Source organism: Salmo salar, chromosome ssa13 (assembly GCF_905237065.1).
Source record: "Salmo salar chromosome ssa13, Ssal_v3.1, whole genome shotgun sequence".
Classification (NCBI taxonomy): Eukaryota; Metazoa; Chordata; class Actinopteri; order Salmoniformes; family Salmonidae; genus Salmo; species Salmo salar.
In genome coordinates, this window is record NC_059454.1 from 51,324,994 (window position 1) to 51,345,017 (window position 20,024).

At 40.8% G+C, this 20,024-nt stretch overlaps 1 pseudogene; it reads left to right on the top strand.

The window, feature by feature from the left end:
• Nucleotides 1–20,024, top strand: part of LOC106567389 (kazrin-like) — a 215,685-nt pseudogene that overhangs the window by 136,149 nt on the left and 59,512 nt on the right.

The window sequence follows — 20,024 nt, forward strand, 5'->3', positions numbered from 1 at the left end:
CTTACCATTGAGATAATCTTGACTGGCTGCATCGCCGCTTGGTATGGCAACTGCTTGGCATCTGACCGCAAGGAGCTACAGAGGGTAGTGCGTGCGGCCCAGTACATTAGTGGGAACGAGCTCCCCACCATCCAGGACTTCGGTGTCAGAGGAAGGCCCTAAAATTTGTCAGACTCCAGCCACCCAAATCATAGACTGTTCTCTCTGCTACTGCACAACAAGCGGTACCGATGCACCAAATCTGGAACCAACAGGACCCTGAACAGCTTCTACCCCCTAGCCATAAGACTGCTAAATAGTTATAGATACCCAGACTATCGAAGGTGGCTCTGGCTCCGGCCTTAGTCCCCATTCAAACCTGTCCACCCCCGCTGAAGGCTCAGGGCTGTAGCCCACTGCTGAAGACTCTGGGCTGAGGAGCGACTCTGGCTGCGCCGGACTGGCGGGCGACTCTGGCTGCGCCGGACTGGCGGGCGACTCTGGCTGCGCCGGACTGGCGGGCGACTCTGGCTGTGCCGGACTGGCGGGCGAGTGCTCACTGCAGGCACTGGCTGTACCGGGTTATGGAGGCGCACTGGAGGGTGAGTGCGGGTAGCAGGAACAGGACGTACTGGACTGGGCTGGCGCACTAGAGGCCTGATGCGTGGGGCTGGCTTTGGAGGCGTCAGACTAGTGACACGCACCTCAGGGCTAGTGCGAGGAACAGGACGTACTGGACTGGGCAGGCGCACTAGAAGCCTGATGCGTGGGGCTGGCTTTGGAAGGCGCCAGCCTAGTAACACGCACCTCAGGGCTAGTGCGAGGAGCAGGAACAGGGTAAACTGGACCCTGGAGACGCACTGGAGGTCTGGCGCATACAGCCTGCACAACCCTTCCTGGCTGAGTGCTCAACATAGCCTGGCCATATTGAGGAGCTTTTACTGATCGCACCGGCCTTTGAATGCGTCTGGGCAATACAGTGCGCATTTCCGCATAGCTCGGTGCTTTCTTGATCCGTCGCTCCCCGTAATAAGCACGTGGAGTTGGCTCAGGTCTCTATCCTGACTCTACCCAACTCCCCGTGATGCCTCTCGGTCTCCTCTAGCTCCCTTAGTTTGTCCTCCCAGAATCGTCGTTCATCCTCCCACGTCCATGCTTTTTTCCGGTGCTCCAATCCCCGCTGCTTGGTCCTGGTTTGGTGGGTAGTTCTGTCAGGTGCGTCGTAGAAAGTGGACCAAGGCGCAGTGGGTATCGGGCTCATCTTCTTTTATTTATGTAGGTGGACACTTAAACAAAATAAATCAACGTCAACTAACAGTTCCATAAGGACACAAGGACTATACGAAAAACAACTACCCACAAACACAAGAGAAAATAAACCCACTTAAATATGGCCTCCAATTAGAAGCAACGACAACCAGCTGCTTCTAATTGGAGGTCGTTCCCAAAACTAACATAGAAATAGAAAAACTTGAAAACCCACAGAGAAATAGAAAACATACACCAAAAACTCCGAAACACACAAAACAAACAACCCCTGCCACGCCCTGACCAAACTACAATAACAAATAACCCCTTTTACTGATCAGGACGTGACATCTACCTCAATTACCTTGTACCATTACACATCACCCGTGTGTATATTAGGGTTAGGGAGAATACCAGTATTATGATACTCGTTAGTATTCTGGCAAAGAAACAAAACAGAAAGCGGATTTAACTTCTTTAGGAAAACAGACCTAATGTTTGAAACAGATATCATTATGTTGTCATCCAGAGTCACATTTATTTATTTTCCAAGCTATAGCACACTATTGTACATACAGCAGGGTTTTAAAGGACCAAAGAGATTGTTCTGCATCGTGTTTTCATTTTTGCCATGGAAAAAATATTGTGATACTGGTATCACCACAGCCCTAGTGTATTAAGCAAGTTATCCTTACTCATTGTGTATTTATTCATTTGTTTTCTTATTTTTCGATTATTTTTCAATGTTTTATTTCTGCATTGTTCAGAGGGGCCCGTAGGTAAGCATTTCACTCTTAGTCTACACCTGTTGTTTACAAAGCATTTGACAAATACAATTTGATTTGATTACAACAGTCTGAGATACCAGAACTTCCCAGTATCTCTCTGTCCCTCCCTCCTTTCCTCCCTCTTGTCCTCTGTTACAGCACAGTTTACAGTACAGTTTAGGGTCCTAAACTCTCGCCCTCTCTCTTCTTCCCTCACTCCCTGCCTACTTAACAGTACAGTATAGAGTACCACCATTTCATAACAAATTGATTCCTAACCTCTCTCTCTTTTTCCTTCTCTACCTCCATAGTGTTGCTTCAGGGGGAGGTGGCCCAGCTCCAGGAGGAGGTGCACCTGCTCAGGCAGATGAAGGATATGTTAAATAAGGACCTGGAGGAAGGCCAAGGATGCTGCTCTGCTGATGTGCTCTCGGCCACCGGACTCTGCGTGCAGCTGGCCCAGAAGGAGCAGGAGCTGGACCATGCTAAGGAGGTACTGCAGGGTGAGTAAGCGGGCCGACGCAGGGGCTAAACAGTGGAAGGCCGAAGTGGAATAAACAGACAGAGAGATTCAATAAAAATGCCTAGCCCTGCTGTAAGCAAGAGTGCAAAGGCTCAAACACACATCCCAAAATAGTGTGCAGACAGTAACTCCAGGGGTGTTGAGGTCACAAAGCCCCATTTAACTTTAATCAGCTCTATGGATAATTTTATTAGGATTACAATCAAAGAAAATAATGATCTTGTTCAATATCAAAATAAACACATCATGGGATTTTGTCTACAACTGTTTGTCGTCAGCAGCCTATGCTGTTACACAGAAAGTAATATAATAGCATAGAATATAATGGCATAGTATACAATATTACCCTTGTGACCTTAATGTTGCTAGCATCCGGACTTTAATATTTTATGATGGTCTGCAATGAAGGCCAAAGCCAACATATGCCTGCTGTCACGACTTCCTCCGAAGTCGGTCCCTCTCATTGTTCGGGCGACGTTCGGCGGTCGATGTCACTGATCTTCTAGCCATCGCCGATCCACCTTTCATTTTCCATTTGTTTTGTCTTGTCTTCCCACATACCTGGTTTCAATTCCATCAATTACATGTTGTGTATTTAACCCTCTGTTCCCCCCATGTCCTTGTCTGGTATTGTTTGTAAGTACTTGTGCACGTTATGTCTGGTGTGCGTCGGGTTATGTACCCATTTATTGATTGTTCTGTTTTCTGGTGGGTTTTTATTAATAAACTGAGCCGTTGGAAACAGTTTCTCTCCTGCGTCTGACTTCTCTGCCGCCAGAACGCACCCCTTACACCTGCAGGCGCTAACAGCAATCACAAGTAATGAAAGCTTTATTAAGAGTGGCTTCAGTCAGCTTACAGAGCCTAGAGAAGTTGAGCAGGACCGCTCTGCGCTATGATCAAGCTCAGCTGCGTGGGAGGACAAAGATAATTGCTTGTTGTATTCTCTTAATTAATATCAGTTTGTTTTCATTGCTCTGGAATAGCTTCAAGCACTGATAGTCATTGATGTGCGAATACTTTGTTGGCTACTGTAGATTAAAACTATAGCCTTTTTGGTGCAGTTACTCATCAAAGTACACTGCTCAAAAAAATAAAGGGAACACTAAAATAACACATCCTAGATCTGAATGAATTAAATAATCTTATTAAATACTTTTTTATTTACATAGTTGAATGTGCTGACGACAAAATCACACAAAAATAATCAATGGAAATCCAATTTATCAACCCATGGAGGTCTGGATTTGGAGTCACACTCAAAATTAAAGTGGAAAACCACACTACAGGCTGATCCAACTTTGATGTAATGTCCCACCCCTGGTACACCCTATCAACAGCAGGTGAAATATCAAGGGCGCCAAATTTGAAAACAATTAAATGTCATAATTCAAATTTCTCAAACATACAACTATCTTACACCCTTTGAAAGATAAACATCTCCTTAATCTAACCACGTTGTCCGATTTCAAAAAGGCTTTACGGCGAAAGCATAAAGTTAGAATATGTTAGGACAGTACATTGAAAATAGCTGTGTGTAATGTTTTGCCAATGCAAAGACGGGCATCACCAAAAACAGAAAACCAGCTAAAATTATGCACTAACCTTTGACAATCTTCATCAGATGACACTCCTAGGACATTATGTTAGACAATACATGCATATTTTGTTCTATCAAGTTCATATTTATATCCAAAAACAGCGTTTTACAATGGCGTTGATGTTGAGGAAATATTTTCCCTCCAATACCGCCAGTCAATCAGCACAACAAATTAAATAATTACTATTCGAAAACATTGGTAAAATATTATATTGTCATTCAAAGAATTATAGATTAACATCTCTTGAACGCAACCGCATTGCCAGATTTAAAAATAACTTTACTGGGAAATCACACTTTGCAATAATCTGAGTACTGCGCTCTGAAAAATAGGCTTGGCGATACAGACTAGTCGCCATGTTGGAGAGATCTAAAATCAAAAATACTATGTAAATATTCCCTTACCTTTGTTTATCTTCATCAGAAGGCACTTCCAGGAATCCCAGGTCCATAACAAATGTAGTTTTGTTCGAAAAAGCTCATCATTTATGTCCAAAAAGCTCCGTGTTGTTAGCGCGTCCTATAGGCTACTCAAAAACATGAGCGACGGCCGCCGGATTTGGCATTCACCAAAGAGGGGGAAAAAAAATATTTACGTTCGTTCAAACATGTCAAACGTTGTATAGCATAAATCATTAGGGCCTTTTTCAATCAGAACTTAAATAATATTCAAGGCGGACGATTGCATTCTCTTTTTTAAAACGTCTTGGCCTTCCCTGTAGCTCAGTTGGTAGAGCATGGTGTTTGCAACACCAGGGTTGTGAGTTCGATTCCCATGGGGGGCCAGCACAGAAAAATAATGAATGAAATGTATGCATTCACTACTGTAAGTCGCTCTGGATAAGGGCGTCTGCTGAATGATTAAAATGTAAATGTATTGGAATGAGAGTACCCAAACATGCACTCGCGCGCCAGAGTAGTATTGGCCATCCTCTTATGACCAACGTTCCAAGTCTCTTGTTCGGTCAGTTTTCACAGTAGAAGACTCAAACCACTTTGTAAAGACTGGTGACATCTAGTGGATGGCGTAGGAAGTGCTCAATGATTAAATCCCTGTGTGTTTCAATAGCATAGGCTTAAAAGTAATTCAACACATCAGATATACACTTCCTGTCAGAATTTGTCTCAGGGTTTTGACTGCCATATGAGTTCTGTTATACCTACAGACACCATTCAAACAGTTTTAGAAAATTCTGAGTGTTTTTCTATCCAAATCTGTTAACCTGTTTAGGATAGGGGGCAGTATTGACACGGCTGGATAAAAAACGTACCCGATTTAATCTGGTTACCACTCCTACCCAGTAACTAGAATATGCATATACTTATTACACATGGATAGAAAACACCCTAAAGTTTCTAAAACTGTTTGAATGGTGTCTGTGAGTATAACAGAACTCATTTGGCAGGCAAAGACCTGACAAGGTTTCAGGCAGGAAGTGGCCTGTCTGACAAGGTGTCGTTCTTCTTGAAGAGTGAGGATCTTAGCTGTCCCGTGACACTTCCTACGGCTGCCATAGGGTCTCAGAAGGCGGCAAAAAGCTGAATCGTGGCTTTGCAGGCTCTGGCTGAAAAAAAGTAGCGCGTTTGGGTAGTGGCTGGTTACAGTACTGTGAGACTCAGGCGCGTGCCCGCGTCGACCGAAAGCTTTGTTTACTTTCCTCAGTTTAGCTAAATGGACATTCCCGGTCGGAATATTATCGCTTTTCTACGAGAAAAATGGCATAAAAATGGATTTTAAACAGCGGTTGACATGCTTCGAAGTACGGTAATGGAATATTTAGATTTTTTTTGTCACGAATTGCGCCATGCGCACGACCCTGATTTACCATTTCAGATAGTGTCTGGGACGCACGAACAAAACGCCGCTATTCGGATATAACGATGGATTATTTTGGACCAAACCAACATTTGTTATTGAAGTAGCAGTCCTGGGAGTGCATTCTGACGAAGACAACAAAAGGTAATCAAACTTTTATAATAGTAAAGCTGATATTGGTGAGTGCTAAACTTGCCGGGTGTCTAAATAGCTAGCCCGTGATGCCTGGGCTATGTACTTAGAATATTGCAAAATGTGCTTTCACCAAAAAAGCTATTTTAAAATCGGACATATCGAGTGCATAGAGGAGTTCTGTATCTATAATTCTTAAAATAATTGTGAACGTTTATCGTGAGTAATTTAGTAAAATGTTAGCGAATTCCCCGGAAGTTTGCGGGGGGGTATGCTAGTTCTGAACGTCACATGCTAATGTAAAAAGCTGTTTTTTGATATAAATATGAACTTGATTGAACAAAACATGCATGTATTGTATAACATAATGTCCTAGGGTTGTCATCTGATGAAGATCATCAAAGGTGAGTGCTGCATTTAGCTGTCTTCTGGGTTTTTGTGACATTATGTGCTAGCTTGAAAAATGGGTGTCTGATTATTTCTGGCTTGGTACTCTGCTGACATAATCTAATGTTTTGCTTTCGTTGTAAAGCCTTTTTGAAATCGGACAGTGTGGTTAGATTAACGAGAGTCTTGTCTTTAAATAGCTGTAAAATAGTCATATGTTTGAGAAATTGAAGTAATAGGATTTTTAAGGTTTTGAAAATCGCGCCACAGGCTGCAAGTGGCTGTTACGTAGGTGGGACGAATTCGTCTCGCCTAGCCCATAGAGGTTAATAATATGCATATCCTAGCTTCTGAGTTGGTGTAGGAGGCAGTTAAAAAATGGGCACATTTTTTTCAAAATTCTCAATACTGCCCCCTAGCCCCAGAGGTTATTAACCTCTTACATCTAGATGTTCCGCTAGCGGAACACCGCTCCAATGTCCAATGATAGGTCATGGCGCGAATTACAAACTCCTCAAAAATCCAAAAACTTCAATTTTTCAAACATATGACTATTTTACACCATTTTAAAGACAAGACTCTCCTTTATCTAACCACATTGTCCGATTTCAAAAAGGCTTTACAACGAAAGCAAAACATTAGATTATGTCAGGAGAGTACCCAGCCAGAAATAATCACACACACGTTTTTCAAGCTAGCATATAATGTCACAAAAACCAAAACCACAGCTAAATGCAGCACTAACCTTTGATGATCTTCATCAGATGACACTCCTAGGACATTATGTTATACAATACATGCATGTTTTGTTCAATCAAGTTCATATTTATATCAAAAACCAGCTTTTTACATTAGCATGTTTTGTTCAGAACTAGCATACCCACCGAAAACTTCCGGTGAATTTACTAAATTACTCATGATAAACGTTGACAAAAAACATAACAATTATTTTAAGAATTATAGATACAGAACTCCTTTATGCAATCGCGGTGTCCAATTTTAAAATAGCTTTTCGGTGAAAGCACATTTTGCAATATTCTGAGTAGATAGCCCGGCCATCATGGCTTGCTAATTTGACACCCACCAAGTTTGGCACTCACCAAACTCAGATTTACGATAAGAAAATTTGGATTACCTTTGCTGTTCTTCGTCAGAATGCACTCCCAGGACTTCTACTTTACACCCAATGTTGTTTTGGTTCCAAATAATCCATAGTTATATCCAAATAGCGCCGTTTTGTTCTTGCGTTCAAGACACTATCCGAAGGGTGACGCGCCGGCGCATATCGTGACAAAAAATTTCAAAATATTCCATTACCGTACTTTGAAGCATGTCAAACGCTGTTTAAAATAAATTTTTATGCGATTTTTCTCGTAAAATAGCGTTAATATTCTGACCAGGAGAGTTTTTGTTCAAAGTCTGAAAATGTAAAATGGACTGTTCACGTGCACGCGCGAACCCGTTTCATTGTTCTCAGATCGACCACTATCCAAATGCGCTACTGTTTTCCAACTGCAGAGTCATCATTCCCCGTTCTGGCGCCTTCTGAGAGCCTATGGGAGCCTTAGAAAATGTCACGTTACAGCAGAGATCCTCTGTTTTCGATAAAGAGGCTATAGAAGGCCAAGAAATGGTCAGAGAGGGCACTTCCTGTATAGAATTTTCTCAGGTTTTGGCCTGCCATATGAGTTCTGTTATACTCACAGACACCATTCAAACAGTTTTAGAAACTTTAGGGTGTTTTCTATCCAAATCAAACAATTATATGCATATTCTAGTTTCTGGGCAGGGGTAATAACCAGATTAAATCGGGTATGTTTTTTATCCGGCCGTGAAAATACTGCCCCCTATCCTAAACAGGTTAGAAGAAAAAAATAAGCAAACATTTTTGGTGTTCGCCAAAAGGCATGTGGGAGACTCCCCAAACATATGGAAAAAAGTATTCTGAGATGAGACTAAAATAGAGCTTTTTGGCCATCAAAGAAACCCAACATCTCCCATCACCCGGAGAACACCATCCCCACAGTGAAGCATGGTAGTGGCAGCATCATGCTGTGGGGATGTTTTCACTGGCATGGACTGGGAAACTGGTCAGAATTGAAGGAATGATGGATGGCACTAAATACAGGGAAATTCATTTTTCAGTCTCCGACTGGGACGGAGGTTCACTTTCCAGCAGGACAATGACCCTAAGCATACTGCTAAAGCAACACTTGAGTGGTTTAAGGGGAAACATTTGGAAATGCCTAGCCAAAGCCTAGACCTCAATCCAATTGAGAATCTGTGGTAGGACTTATAGATTGCTGTACAACAGCGGAACCCATCCAACTTGAAGGCGCTGGAGCAGATTCGCCTTGAAGAATGGGCAACAATCCAAGGGCTAGATGTGCCAAGCTTATAGAGACAAACCCCAAGAGACTTGCAGCTGTAATTGCTACAAAAGGTGGCTCTACAAAGTATTGACTTTGGGGGGTGAATAGTTATGCACACTCAAGTGTTCTGTTTTTTTTTGTCTTATTTCTTGTTTGTTTCACAATAAAAAATATTTTCACAATAAAAAATATCTTCAAAGTGTTATGTAAATAAAATTATACAAACCTCCAAAAAATCTATTTTAATTCCAGGTTGTAAGGCAACAAAATAGGAAAAATGCCAGGGGGGTGAATACATTTGCAAGCCACTGTACTTGTAAATATTTTTCCTGTTATGGTGAATAAAAACTTGGCTACTGTTAAACTCAAAACATTGTTCTGGTAATTACATGAGCGGGCTAGCCAGCTAGAGAGATATCAAGCTAACCTTAGCAACAAACCAGAGATTGGAACCAAAATTATTTCGTTCTGAACAGAGCTATTATTTTCTTTGCGTTTCATTGTTCTGACCAGCAAAATAAAGTTCTGTACCGTTCGAACCCAAAAAAGTAACGGTTTATATTGATCCTTTCTGTTCCTTTTTTTTACCTCTGAAATATAATTTTTTTTACATTACGTTCGACATTAAATTACTTCACCAATCAGTGCAGATAGAGCAGCTTACTATGGAGCGGGCAAGCTATAGTTGTTTATATGTGATGGAAGGACAAGTGTAGGGTGCGAGATGTGACAGAAATTTTGTGGGTGGGGAGAGAGCGAGAGAGGGTGGTTGAGGAAGCTTGGCTTGAAGTACTAGGCATCTTGTTATGATACGTTATCTGAATTAGGCTCACAGAATTATACCTACAAAGGAACTGCATCTATGGAGGAACTTTGAATGTCTTTGAGCTGCCGAGAGTTTGCTTAACGTTGGACCATCGCTAACGTTAGCTAGCTAGTTAGCTATAAAGCTTTTGTGTGCAGAATGGCACCAGAATTAAAAACATGTCTTACCTTTTTATAAAATAAAAAAAGACTCTAGAGAACGTGTTTCCAGAGTCCAATGTCAGCAAACTTTAAACCACTCCAGACAACACTTGGCATTGCACATGGTGATCTTAGGCTTGTGTGTGTGCGGCTGCTCGGCCATGGAGACCCATTTCATGAAGCTCCCGAATTGCATAAAAATACAATTCATAACAATGCCTTCAAGTGTTTTGAGAGAAGTGACAGTGATACAGAATGCTTAGAGTACAAGAGTAACAATTGCATAAAAATATAACACAAGACATAAAACAGGAAAGTGTGCTCTCTCTGAACTAGATTTTTTTTTTTTTGCTTTCATCTTGTGTTCCCAACCTCGGTTTTCTTTTCCTGAGGTCTAGTTTACTGGATTAAGACTGTTGTCAAAAAGCTCATACACAAAATAATGCATCAATGCTTACTTCAATGCTTAACTAGCATTGAAAAAGTTTATTCATTATTTTATAATTTATCTTTCACTAATTTCTGAATCATGTTTGTAATATTGTCAGTAGGCTATAGTAACGTATGCTTCGGAGGGGAAGGGGCAGGTAGCCTACACACGCTCAAATACACTGGCAAAGATTTCCAGCTGGCATGAGTAAGTTTCTCAGTGACAGAGTGAGGGCTTTGTATTAGCACTTTGTAGATTTTTTTGAGGGACTGACAAAAAATGCCCGGAACATAAAAAAATGATGGTTCTGCTCCGGAACAGTATAGATCACTTTCATTCTGATTCTGTTCCTGATTCTGCTCTTTTATGGTTTTCGGTTCTGTTACCTGAACTAGTTCCAACCCCTGCAACAAACCACAATATTGTCTGGAGAAAGTTGCTTTTATTTGCCTGGCGCTCTATATTGACACGTCTTAAATACATTTTTAAACAGATGGGGGTTTTTTTGTATTAAAATAGAGTAGGTAACATTGCTGTTTGGACAAGGCTGCTGCAATTTCATGCAAACTGCCGTTTTTGTGTTTATATAGCTTTTCATAATGACCAGGACAAGTGATGTCTGACAACAACAATAAAATGTTCATGATTTAATGCGCACAAAGACGGTAAGGTGATGTTTACACTGTGGGATTTGAGGGACTTTTAAATACATAACAGCAATCAAGTCAGTTGCAGGAAATAAAAGTACAGGCTTTGTTGCCGACAAACGTTACATTTAGGTATAAAGAAATGTTTGCAAAAACTTGGTGGAATGCTAAAGTTGGTGGACAAATGTGTTGGTTTGAAAGGTTATTGTGTATCCATCTAATTTTCAACTCTGCGGACGGTTTTGTCACAAAAACTGTTGCGATAGATAGCATACTTACCCAATCTGGTTTTAGTGCATGCTCTATAAAAAACAGTTACCTGATGAAGTGGACAGGGTACGTTATATAATGAGAGACGAATAAAAGCAAGATAAAAAAATGGACAGTCAAGCATCTATCATCATGTCACCAGGATCATTCAAATGGTAGCCTACACTCGATATTTAATGGAAATTTGCATGAACCTCATCTCGTTATGAAGTTATTAAATAAGTTACATAAGTTATTACATCTGCTTATAAACTCTGCTTTTCTATGTTCCATGTTGTGGTGCTAGTAGGCTACAACATCATAGCGTGACTCAAAGTTTACTGCGTCCATGATGGTTTTTCTATCAATATTTGTGCATAACAGCATTTCCACCGCAATTGTCGCATAATCTATTTCACAGACCCCAAAAAATATCCCACCTTTGTCGACATTGTACAAGTTTCCATAAGGCTTATAGTCACGTTGAATGCTGGCGGTGCTTTCACTGTAGTGGTAGCATGAGACGGAGTCTACAACCCACACAAGTGGCTCAGGTAGTGCAGCTCATCCAGTATGGCACATCAATGCGAGCTGTGGCAAGAAGGTTTGCTGTGTCTGTCAGCGTAGTGTCCAGAGCATGGAGGAGCTACCAGGAGACAGGCCAGTACATCATGAGACGTGGAGGAGGCCGTAGGAGGGCAACAACCCAGCAGCAGGACCGCTACCTCCGCCTTTGTGCAAGGAGGATCACTGCCAGAGCCCTGCAAAATGACCTCCAGCAGGCCACAAATGTGCAAGTGTCTGCTCAAACGGTCAGAAACAGACTCCATGAGGGTGGTATGAGGGCCCGACGTCCACAGGTGGGGGTTGTGCTTACAGCCCAACACCGTGCAGGACGTTTGGCATTTGCCAGAGAACACAAATACGCCACTGGCGCCGTAGGAGCCGTAGGTAAACTGCTAACTTATTGTTTGTTGTAAATGTGAGGAAATGAAAGCAGTGCATTTCTGTCGGCTTTAGAGCTTGCTCGCACATCCAGTTACATTGACAACGATCACAACACTTAAAGTTGTGATGTCTGTTGCTCAGTTAGGGCAAGCAATGGCGATATAATGGTGAATGCAGACAAGAATGTGGTAAATATGGGGCTGTTTGAAAGGGGACTATATAAACATTGGCCAAAAGTTTTTTCAGGCAACCTACTGCAAATCCAATGTGAATTAGGTAACGTTACATTTCAGTTTTTTTATGCAAAAGTGCTTTTATGTGCACTACGCAGGGTGTCCACCCACTCTGCCCAAAGTGGGTGAAATTTCACTTCCTTATGTTAAGAAATAAATTTTACCAACACAAATAGTTTAATGTAATGATGTTCTGAATCGTTCAGTGGGTCTTTCTCTAACATTTTAATTAACAGTATATCCAAAAAGTCGGATTTCGTAACCTAATACATCCGATAATAAGCACCGATCTCTGTTGAAAGAGCTGTGCATCTTTCTCACAGCAACTTTGAAGATTTTAGATGTTGTGGTGGTAATCTTCAAAGTTGTTTCCACAGGTTGCAAAAAGCAAAAAAGTCATGACACGAGCTGAATAAAATGTAAAAGGCTTTGAAAATAAAAAGCTTGCGGTACGCTCAGTGCTCCGTTGACTCACTAACAGCTGGTTGGCACGGGTTGAACAGGGCAGGGGTGTCCTTTCTGTGTTATGAAAGAAACTGTGATTCATGTGTTTTCTGTGTGCGCCAGGTTAAAATGCCATTAATGTCTCTGTTGGAATGTCTGTGTGAGAGGTTGGGGTGGTTTTTACTGTTTGGATGTTTATAATGGGGTACAGGTATTCGAATAAGGAGAAGGTCAAATGTGTTTTGTTGAATTTTCTGTTTGCTCCGGTGAAGTTGGCTATTTGGCTAACAAGGAGGAACAGGGTCAAAGGTTGGGGGATAACAGAACCTTTACTATTATTTAATGGGATGGTCTCTGCGCGCCTTGGTTGAATTTGAGTTCTATAGAATGATAAAAAGTGTGATGTTTCAGGAGATATGGTGTGATGGGGGCTGTCTGTATAGCTGGGGGAGATGTTTTAGATATACGGTTGTAGAAGTGGTGAGGTTTTCTGGTTATTGTGATGTTTTGTATCGTGTGGTAGAGGGAAAGGTGAGTATGGTACATGTATGCAGTACAGGATATAGTTAGGTGTTTTATTTTTAAGGGGGGGGGTGGTGAGGTGTTAATGAAATGAGAATGTTTCATTAAAGAAAGTCTCTCTCTCTCTCGTCATACTAACGAGCAGTAGCAGGGATAATTACAGTTTGTGGGTTTGTTTTGAAAGAGATTAGCTAAATCCAGGAGAGCAAACCTGTGGGGCCAAAGTAGTAATGCAACCATGACAACCCTATAATACTGGCAGCAGTTAAAAGAACAGTGGACTTTTCAATTCAGCCTCTTGTTCACACAGATCATGTTCCTTCCTCACTGTTACCCAAGTTAGCAGAGTAGTGTAGGCCCACTAGAGAACTCATTAGTTCAGGCTGAGGGACCTTTGGTTTGAAGTACCTTTTGGTGGGAAACAGAAGTGTTCTAGAGAGTATCTTGTCAAATGAAATGATGCTCAACTGCCGCAAATTAAACTGAGGCAGAGTGTCATTTCTGTTTGATTTAACCCGCTGTTTGTGAGGCAGCCATATTGTAAACAGCCAGCCAGATCCCCAAATGAAATCCTCGCTTGAGCCCAGTTTTGAGATTACAAGCTCTCACAGGGACTTTGATTGCCGCTCCCAAAGATTGATGTGATGCAGGACATCTGCGGTTTTGTGTTTATCTGTTGGGATGAAAAAGGAGGCTGGAGTGCTATAGATGAGTGACAGAGATGTGGACGGCACCATGCCTCTTCTGCTGTTGCCTGCCACTAGAGAGCACAGCAGTAAAATGTAACAAGGGCACCTCCAATCCACCTACCCCTCTCCTCTCAATCCCAGATGCACTAAGCACTCTTATCAGTTATTTGTATTTATTTCTCTCCATCCCTCCCTCTCTCTTTCCCGGTCTTGTCTTTTCCTCTCATTTTGTATGACTCTAGCACAGCCCCATCTCCATGTGAAGCCCTGTGCTTAGCCCAATACATGCCCTTTATTTGGCTTAGAACGCTGTAATTGTGTTGGTGGGTAATTGCCACCCGCTCACAATTGTAGGTTTGTTGTGATGCCAATGGACACTAGAGCTAGCAGGAGTGGGCAGCAGAAGAACAGTGTAAAAAACATATCCAAATTATCTAAACAGTGCAGGACATGGAGAGAACATGGCTAAACAGAACATTACAGCTGAAAGAAACGAGGAATGGAAGCATCTTAGACATAGCCTAACCTACCTTTGCCAAAAGAAGGGCCCCTTTTAGATCTATAGAATTGAAATGCCCAGTCCAGCTACTGCAGCTGGACTGTTCTCATTCCATAGTGTTTATCCGAGTCCCTTTCGGGTGGCACAATTTCTCTGCAAACAAGTTGGATATTTAATATGCATCAATTAGTCAAAGTGTAGTTTGTCCACACTGCCAGTTTTAATTAGTAATTTAGCACTGTAGAATGGCTATCTCAGGTATTCCCAGTCAATACTGCCAGAAATGAAAGCCTCAGATGGCAATGTATTATCAAAGTTCAGTCTGACGAGTGCATTTAGTGATGTTTCACGCTACGACGTGCTCGAGAAAGCCACACAGCCCCACACTCTGGACCCCTTCCTCAGAATATGCACACACACCCCAAAGCTACCCATAGAGTCACCACACTCTTGTTAGCAGTTGGTTATTCTTCAATAACACAAACTACAAAGCAAATCAGGGGGAGAAAAATAGATGTATTTGAGAAGGACAAATCATAGATGTTATGCTGGGAGGTAGATGTTCAGTCTCCCCTGTCCTCAGCTTTTCTCCACAGAACAAAGGAACAGGATGTAATTTATAACCCTCCACCCAAGCCTGGGTTTAACCAATCAGAAGTCCTTGCAGTACAACTGGGCCAATGGCCAAATAACATGAATCCTGCTCCAGACTCAATGTACAGACTAATGAAAACGTGGCGCACGTAGCTCTGAGTCCAGTGTTAACATTCCACAGATTCTAACAGATGTTGAACTGAAAACCAACTATTTACATTGACAATTCCCTATTGATCGTTAATTCTAGTACTCTTGTCCTCTCATCCTCTGCGTTGTGTATTTATCTTCAGAATATTCTTATACTCTCATTGGACCATGTAGCCACAGGTAGAACAATGAGACAGATATTTCACCAGATGTATAAATGTGAAGCATCCGGTTGGTGTTTCCACTCACTACCAAATATGGTAGTAAAAGGAATTCCAGTGGCCAGCAGTGAGAGAAGATGGAATGAGATGGATTTTGGCCGACCTTCTGATAATTTACTCATCAGTGAAACATTTGATATCAATAGAGTTTTCAAACAGAATTGCTAAGTTTTGTAGACTTCACCCTTTGCCAAAGTCTCCACAAATGGCGTTGTTTAGGAGTGCAAAGGCGAATTGAGCACTTCACAAAGTAGGCGTTCCCCAACGGAAATATGCAAATGAATGCGCCAATAGCATCTCGCTAACTCGTGCTTAGCACTGCCCACCTTGCTTGTTCTGCCCACTATGGCACATTTGTTCCCATTTGAAACGATAGGCTGTGGTCTATCTTGGTTTAGTTGTACAAATATTTGACGTAGCCCTTTACACTAGTACCCGTATATGGGTTGAAAATGGCAGATTTGGGCACCGATAAATGCGTAAATTGGAATATAGTAACATGCTATACATGATGTCAGAGCTCTGGCTTTGCGCTTAATTTGAGCACTTCACACGACAAGAAGTTGGCCCCACCCCTCCTGCTAATTGGGTAATTTTTGCTAATGTTTTGTTGTCTGAGTGAGGCAAAGGCTGTACATTAAGGCTACTCTATGCATTTTAAAAGATGAGACATTGAGGATTACAATAAATACAGCTTTGATGCCATACAAGCAAGCCAAACATCTGTGAGTCCAAATATGCACTTCACATCTGCATAGCATAATACCCATTTCATATACAGTGTCAACGTTTATGAACACTGTTTGATGTACAGTTACAAGATGACATGGCGTCATACCCTGGGTTGTTCTGAACAGAAGGAGCCTATGTTTGTCTATTGTGAAGAAAATTGGCCGCAGCACATGCACGTGAATGCACTCATGACTCCTTTCTATGCACACCAAAATTATGATATGTTAACTTGAATTACATTGTGAAAGCCTAACACTTTACGGAACTGGTATCTTATAACTTACCTAGTAATGTTGGCAATAGAACAAGCTTTCAAATGATGCCCACCTGACCCAGATTGTGATTTATAAATTATGTAAACAACTACAGTAATTGTGTGGTGGTGAGGATGCAAGGTTGTGTTCGAATCAAAACAACTACAAGTGTGTTTCTCTAGTTCCTCAACGGCACAGATAGGAGAGCTCAAAAAAGCACCTTATAGTTGAAGACACTTACTTGAGTCATAAAAGTGCATTGAAATTACTTAGGTGCACACTTGAAATTACATAGGTGCACACTTGGAGTCATCAGTTAGTCCTCTCACTCAAACACTTGTAATTATTTTGTCTTATGTTGCACCTTCCCCACATTTTCCAGGAATATTCTTATCATGTTACTGAATGTATCCAGAGTATTTTCAGATTCCGTTATCAACAAATGCAGCGAAAAGTACAGTAAATGTAAAATGCATATAAAATCAACAGTGTAATATCTTGTGTTAGATGAACTGTTGTGTCCTCACCTTTGGTCTAATAATTTCCCCATAATATTCAATTGCTACCATGGTTATGCATATGCTTTTCATATTTCTTCTGTAAGAAAAATTTAAATTTAGCCCTACCCACACAGGCCAATTCATACAAGTGTAAAGGGTTCAGTGTAAAATGGTTAACCTGATCACATTCAATTAATTACAGTTTGAGGTTTTAACAAATCAAGGCTCCTTTCAAAACAACTCCGATAGAAAAAAAGTGAAACACATGAATTCAGCCAGGCTCATGTGCTCCAAACTTCCAAGCTTTTTTATTTTTTTGATTGGAGATTTTTCATCTTGAGAAATAATCAAAGGGTTTTCACTCCTTCACAGTTCAATCTTCACTGTCCATTTGTCTCCGAGGAGTTGTACAGTACCATTGTCCACCAATCCCCAAACAAGACATTAACCAATCAGCAGGCCAAATTCCATAGATAAACTTTAGATGGTCTTCTTTAAATAACTCATGAATTGAATTGCACCTCATGAATTGCACCACGGTATAATGAATTGTGATTGGTCGCTCGCCTCACCATTACCGAGCCTCATGTTCGCTGCATAAAAAGACAGACATTACACAGAGTAATGAGACAGACATAAACCCTTTTTCCCTAAAAATATTAACACACTAGAACTAATGCTCTATACGAAATAACGGTGACAAACACACTGGAAAACCGTTTGAATAGACATTAAGCGAACTAGAGCACATTATATAAATTCACTCGGAAGAGATGGTTTGAACTCCATTCTAATGTCGACTTTGCTTATGGAAAACCTTATCAAGCGAGTTAAGGGTTTTACGAATTGTTGGGTCTTGAGCGCTGCGTGAGTGGACACTTTAAATGGAACTCCCTTGTGTGCTTCTGTTAGGGGGAAAAGTCCACCATGAAGTTGACATTAAATGTGGAGAATGATACAGTTGCGTCTGTTGGCCATCAAGCAGCATATTAATTTCTTTGCCATTGGAGTCATTGCAAATCCATTTGGCCACTTGTATAGCCTACCTGGAGCTGGCAAACGGATTTAATAAATAGCCTATAACTTCAGTTTATTGCTGTTGTGACCTTCTGTTATTATGCAATTATTAATGGGCATATTTAGTTAATTAAATTGGAAGTTATCAATTGTGATCATGGTCACAGATCTATCGCAATTGCCGATCAGCTGTTGTTGAAATGCATCAGATTGATGGTAACAGATTATGCTACAGGTAAGATTTTTATTTTTTTAATGGCTGTTAACAAGCATATTCAGTTCATATCCATATTATGAATATTTGATACAGTGATTGAAATGACCCCCATTCTCAGTAGCCTATTCCAGCATTAGCCTATATCTATTGGGCAACACAAGCACTTTTTTACTCCGAAATCGTCTCGCTATGTTGAATAAATCAATTTGAACTAAGCAAGCTGCTAAATTGTTCAGTTTACATTTTTCCTAGGCTACTGTAAACTGTCTGAAATTAGATGTAGGCCTATCATAGGCCTACATCTAGATAAGAAAACCATGACAAAGTTTAACTACAATCATAAACCCAGATTTTATTCAGTAGCCTAGGCTTAGCTATTTGCATTATCCATTTTTTAAACCCAACGGTTTGTACTCAACATCTGGCACAGAATAAGGCACAATTGACAGAAAATAATATTTGTTTTTACGTTTGTCCAAGTGTTTCTTGCCTAGAGATTTCAAGATCCTCTGTCCAACTTTCATCACTCAAACTCGCCTGTCGGATTTATCCATAGTTATGCACATGCGAAAAAGGGATTTATTTACAATCGATAGCAGCCAAACAAGTTAAATCGACATCCATTGATGGAAATTATCTGGTAAGTTTAATCAGGGAAAATTATCTTTCCTCTTGAGACATGCAAATTCATTTATTACGTCACGTTAGCTCGCAATAATCATTATTTTGATTGAAAACCAAATTTTGCTTCTTACATTGCTACAAGTTACGTTGACATTTTCTTAATTTGCTTGATAATGTTATGAAATAAGGGTTATAGAGAGCACTAAAATGCTAGAATCTGTGAGGGGTGGTTTTCATAGCTACTGCTCATTGTCTTCAAAAGTATGGACATATTTCTATGAATAACCGCCAATAGGGCTCTATTTTCGGGTGGCGCTAGTGTCAAAACACATTAGTTTTCAAGTTTGTGATGTAAAAACTGGCACAGTGGCATTTTCCACACCTAACACCAGGTTCATCAATTTACCTGTCTAACATCAGCATGTTTGCGCTCAGATAGGAGGGGTGTAAATATTTGAGGCGTGTCCTTAAAAGCATGATTCAAAGTACTAATTTCAGGCTGCGCTGATAGGGATATATAAGACCAACCCAAAGCTAGTTTTAGCGATAATGCAATTGGTCATGGCATGAATTTTGACAGTGGAAACGCCGCCTATTCAGCTGTGAGGAATACTGCCCATATGCACATGGAACAAGATGTGCTTTTGGTGCCTGTATACTTTGGATTTAGAAACATAAAACAGTCATGTTTTTTCCCTTTTTTTTTGTTATTTGATTAAAAACCCAGCATAGCTTCACCGCTTAATGAAGGCTGTTTTTCTTTTTGTTCTGCCCAATTGAATCAAGTAGGCTTGTCAAGACCTTTGATAAAGTGTTTGGCTCGTGAGAAGGCTTGGAAATAAATCTTAAATCACCAAAGCTTTATTAAAAGATCAAGTTTGAGAGAAGCAAAACAGTGAGCTGACATTCCCTTTTTATCTATGTGTTATAGGCAGGCCAACATTATTTTAGCCATGCTTTGGACATGTGTAAAACCCCTCCATGATGTAGGCTACATGTATCCATGCACATCATGAAACAAGAGATGAGAACCTCTGAATACTGGCAAACCTCGTATTTAGAAGTTATTTTACTGTAATAATTGTTTGTTTTCCGTTTCATGTTTTTAAAACCCAAGCCCTCCCTAGGCTTACCATAGGACTACTATAACGAAGGCTGGTTCAACAGCAATGCACAGTTTTTTTTATCTTGGTAATTTTATGATATCTTGTATTTATTTGTTGTTGAAAAAAAAAATGTATTTGTTTTATTAAAACTAAACTGT